Below are 5,501 nucleotides of genomic sequence, written 5' to 3'. Positions count from 1 at the left end.
CACCTCTGGGGACAGTTCTGTTGTGGCACACAGGAAGAGCAGACAAGAGGGCATTTCTAGAAGCAAAGACTGGGTTAGGTCCAAAGGGTCCTTCAAGACCACCTAATCCAACCCCCTGCCATGGGCAGGGACCCCTCCCCCAGCCCAGGGGGCTCCAAGCCCCATCCAACCTTCAACACTGCCAGGGATGGGGCAGCCACAGCTTCTGGGGGCAACCTGGGCCACCAGCCCATGTCCTCCCCAGGAGCCAGGTGGACCAAGTCCCCACAGGACCCCCCCATCCTTCACTCTCCTGCCCCACGAGATGTCTGTCCCAGCTCCCCACCAGTCTGAGCTCCTCTCCCGGTGCCTCTCAGCCCAAGCTCAGGGGTCTGGAGGAGCAGCTCCATCTCCAGCTGCTTTCCAGAGGTCTGGCACAGCCCAGGTAGTGCTGCTGCTGCTTCACTGGGCTGGAATGGCCCCGGGCAAAGTCAGCCGAGCCCTGTACCAGAGCAGAAGCGCTGTTAGTTGCTAATAGCACTTAGCACTTACAAGCTGCAGAGACATTCTGTGTTCAAACATGAGCTCATTAACTGCTGCCCTGGGAGCAGAGCCCTCATCCCCAGCCTGCCGGGGGGAAACTGAGGCAGAGAGGTGGTCGGGCAGCTGCGGCCGTGGCAGCAGAGCCCCCAGAGCAGCCAGGAGCAGGTCCTGATGCCAGCCCGGGTGACACTGTCCTGCTTGCAGCCTCTGGATCTCCTCGGCTGCTCCCTGAGCCTCCCGGTCCCATTCCCATGGGAGCCTTTTCCCACTGTGAGCACTGGTGGGACAGGAGCCACAGAGTTCACCTCTAGATCTTTTATTCCAATTTAGGAGATGGAAGAAGCTTTCTCCAGGAGGCATAAACCTTGTTTTGCTCTCTATTTGTCTGCCTGGGCTTTATGCCTGGGTAATGAGATGAGTAAGGAACCCTGCGAGCTGCTGCTGTTATATGGCCACATTAACCATGCAGGGGGCTGGGAGCAAGGCTTCCATCCTGAGCATGACCACAAGGAAAGCTTGGCAGGTAGAAACATCCTCCTGGACCAAGGAAACGTGAAGTTCATGGAGGGGGCTCAGGGGCAGCAGCTGCAGACACCCTGTGTCCAGCAGGAGCTTCCCAAGGGCCAGGAGGTGGCAGTGGGATGGAGGCACAGCCTCTCCAGCCCAGCCAGCACACTCAGTACGTCCCATTCTCCTTCTTCCAGTGTTGCTTCATCTCACACCCTCCTTGTGACAGCTTCAGCCGTGTCCCTGCTCTGCCAGGTGGTGGTTTAAGACTGGAAGAAGAGGTAAGAGTGACTTTTCTTGCTGATGCCACAGACTCCAATGAACACCTTTGCCTTCCCTGGCAGCAGGATGGCACAAAAAGGCTCTTCAGGGCTTTCAGGCCTCTGCCCCTGCATGAATCCTGGCCCCCTTCCTTGCCCCTACACAGGGGATGCAGAGCTGTGAGATGGAGAGGCAGGGCTGGAGTCCCCATCATCCCTGGAGGGGATTCCAAACCTGTGGAATTGTGGTGCTGAGGGCCATGGGGTGGTGGCCCTGGCACTGTTGGGTTCATGGATGGACTTGAAAGGTCTTTTCCAACCAAAATGATTCTATGCTTCATATACCAACGAGCCACAGAGCACCCAGCAAGACTTGGTTGCTGGAACTGGGAGCACTGGGAGGCCTCAGAAGGAGGAATAACTCCAGAGAGCTGCTCTGCAGTGACTGCACCACCCAAAGCAGAGCTGGGAGATTTGTCTGATGATCATAACAGGTTTTTTGGTGTCTGGGGTAGTGAGGAACCAGGGCTCCTGGGCAAGGAGCAGAGAAGTCATCCTCATGCTGATGGGACAGCCAGGGTTGCTTCAATCATTTGCTCCTTTCCTGTCCCTGGTGAGAAGGGCTCAGATTCTCAGGGTGAGAACTTGGAGGATTTGGCATCTGGGTCCATCCCAGTTTCTTTGATGCAGGCACCCAGAGCTCTGTGTCAGCTGCTATTGGGAGACTCATTCCCCAGCCCTGAGCACCCACATGGACCAGAAAAACTCATTCCAAGTGCTGGAAAACCACCAAAATCGTGCTCAGGTTTGAATAAAATGGGTGGGAGAAATGTCACGGGACAGAGCCAGCTCCTGGGACAGGGATTCCTGCTGCTGTGGTGCTGCTTGGCACGGGCAGCTCCCAGCTCCTGCTTCTGAGCAGGATGAGGAATGGGGGGAGCAGAGCTGTGCTGGGAGGGCTCCAGGGGCTGCAGGAGACAGATAAGGTTTGTTGGTGGCAGGTGGTGGGCACAGATGTGCAGGCAGAGAGCTGCCTGCCTGCCTCGGAGGGGACAGGGCTGGTGGCAGCTGGGACACAGCACAGATTGCTCCAGCTCCCAGCCAGGGCCTGGCACGGGATGGCCACGCAGAGCCAAAGCTCTCCCTGTCCCAGATTTCTCCGTCCTGGTGCCTCTCATCTGAGGCCATCCAGGAGGAGAATGACCTGGAGGTGCTGGGTGAGGAGAAGCTCCACAGGAGCCAACAATGGGCACTGGGGGCAGCCCAGGAACCAGGGGGGGATTGTCCCCCTCTGCCCCACTTTGGTGGGAACCCCTCTGGGGCTTTGTGTCCAGTTCTGGAGTCCCCACCACAGGAAGGATGTGGAGAGGTTGAACTGAGTCCAGAGGATCCATGGAGCTGATCCAAGGGCTGGAGCAGCTCTGAGCCAGGCTGAGAGTTGGGGGTGTTGAGGCTGGAGAAGAGAAGGGAGCAATGGGGAGACCTCAGAGCACCTTCCAGTGCCTGAAGGGGCTCCAGGAAAGCTGGGGAGGGACTTGGGACAAGGGCCTGGAGGGATGGGATGAGGGGGAAGGGTTTCCAGCTGCAAGAGGGGAGATGGAGAGGAGATGGGAGGGAGAAATCCCTTGGGGTGAGGGTGCTGAGCCCCTGGGTGCCCAGGTTGCCCCCAGAAGCTGTGGCTGCCCCATCCCTGGCAGTGTTGAAGGTTGGATGGGGCTTGGAGCCCCCTGGGCTGGGGGAGGGGTCCCTGACCATGGCAGGGGTGGGATTGGATGATCTTTGAGGCCCCTTCCCACCTAAATCAGTCTGGGGTTTTGTGATGTGAAGCCTCAGCCTTGGCCACTGAGCCCCTCATGGCCCAGAGGTGTTTTCCTTTTCCTTTGGTCCACCTGCACTTGTCCCCAGGCCCCTTTCTCCCCCATCATTCTGCCAAACCAGGAGTTTCCCCAGTGCTGCCTGGCCCAAGCCCCTTAAAAAAAAAAAAAAACAAAACAAAAAACCCAAAAAAAGAACCAAACCCAACCAACCCAATGTGAAAAGGATCAAACATTTCTGGGGATCTTTCCCTTCTCCTCGCTCTTCCTGACTCCACCCATCAAAGGCAGAAGAAGATTTCCAGCATAGCAGGAAACAAAGTAATGAGTTTAGTGCCAGGGAGAATAGCCTGAGCTATTCCATCTCTCTTCCCCCAAATGAGAGAATCCTTCTGCTGCAATTTACTGACATCATTAGCAGGGCTTCCTGCTCTGCTCCCGAGCCTCCCCCCACCTCTGCTTCCCTTTTGGAGCTCTCAGCCTTTCCAGTGGTGCCATTTTCATCTTCACACAGCAAGAACATTTTCGGATTGGGAACTGGGTTTGAGGCTTGGGGGGTGGGGGTTGCCTTGAAATGCTCACCAAAGGGGATGGAGGCTCCGAAGTACAACAGGGATAAATTAACTTTCAGCCTTAGCAGCCATTTCAGGAAAATCAGCAGCTTTTTTTTTTTTTTTTTTTCCTTTTCTTTTTCTCTTTTTCTTTTTCTTCTTTCTCTTTTTTTCCTTCTCCTTCTCCTTCTCCTTCTCCTTCTCCTTCTCCTTCTCCTTCTCCTTCTCCTTCTCCTTCTCCTTCTCCTTCTCCTTCTCCTTCTCCTTTTTTTATTTCTGCTTTTGCCATGTTTTTGATGCAAAGCTGCTCTCTTAAGGGATCTGAGCTGCTCCAGCCATTCTGGGACCAGCAGCCTGATCCCTGGAGAGGGTCATCTGTCCTGGCAGTGCCTCCTGGTCTCAGTCCTGCCAAGCTGGAGTCCTTGGCATGGGCCAGAGGAGTGGGCACGAGCTTTGCTTTGCCTTCCTCTTTGCAATATTGGTTGTATTTTGATTTGCATAATCCAGTCCAGCAAACAAGACAGGCAGATGAGGCTAAATGAGGGGTAAAAAAAGAGCAAACAAACAAACAACAACAACAAAAATCCAAACGTATTTACCTTGGCTAATGAGCATCAGGCTGCTCAGCCACCAGTGGCCTCCTGGGCTCCTGAAGGGCACAGCCTGGAGCTTGGGGTGAGAGCTGGGAGGTGGGAAATGGGGGAAGAAAAGCAAAAAAAAGTGCAGGAGAAAAGCCCAAAGCATTCTCTTGGGGATGAGACACCTTGCTGGCTGGAAAGGGTGACCTGTCCTGGTGATGCCTCCTGGTGACCCCATCACTGGGGGATGAGGGGTACCTGACCACTTGATACTTGTCTGGAGGAATTTCCTCTCCAGCAGGAGGTGGATATGGGATGGAGGAGGTCAGACCTGCACAGCCACCTTGTCAGGTGCTCCATCAGCATCCCTACGTCTCTCCCCTCTTCTGCTTCCTGGGCTCAAGGAGGTTCTCCAGGAACAGGCAAGCTGGGAGCTGGAACCCCCTCTGGAATGAGCCCTGGAAGGAGAGATCAGGGAATCAGAGCAGGCAGTGCCAGGTTCCAACATCTCCCTGGTGTGAGGTAAGGAGGCACTGTTGGGATACAGGGACACTGTTGGGATACAGGGACACTGTTGGGATACAGGGACATTGTTGGGATATAAGGACACTGTTGGGATACAGGGACACTGTTGGGATACAGGGACACTGTTGGGATACAAGGACACTGTTGGGATATAAGGACACTGTTGGGATACAGGGACACTGTTGGGATACAGGGACACTGTTGGGATACAGGGACACTGTTGGGATATAAGGACATTGTTGGGATGCAAGGACACTGTTGGGATACAGGGACACTGTTGGGATATAAGGACACTGTTGGGATACAGGGACACTGTTTCAAGATGAGGAGGCCCTGTTGCCATCCCCGGTGTCCCTGTCACCTTGTGGCAATTCCCCGGTAACACTTTTGCAAGAGCTTTCCGAAATTGGCTTTAATTAAGTGGCTTCAGCCCAAAGGAACCCCAAGGTTTCAAAGCAGGGGGATGGGAACAGCTCCATGCAATGTGCCCCCCCCTCCCCAGGCATTTCTGGGAGGCTTTGGGTCAGAAAGAGACCTGAAAAAGAAAATAATAAGGATAAGCCCAGAATGGCTTCAGCCAACCAGGGGGTGTTTTGTTGTGGGGTTTTTTTGGGTCTTGACTTCCTTAGCAAACCTGGAACAAACCAGCAGTTCCTGGGACTGCCATGTGCCAGGCACAGAGGTGGCACCAGCCCCCTGGGGACTCAGTTGTTTGCTCCTCATCCCTTCCTTGCCCAGGTCACA

Source organism: Heliangelus exortis, chromosome 15, assembly GCF_036169615.1.
Source record: "Heliangelus exortis chromosome 15, bHelExo1.hap1, whole genome shotgun sequence".
Classification (NCBI taxonomy): Eukaryota; Metazoa; Chordata; class Aves; order Apodiformes; family Trochilidae; genus Heliangelus; species Heliangelus exortis.
Note: the sequence above shows the minus strand (reverse complement) of the source record.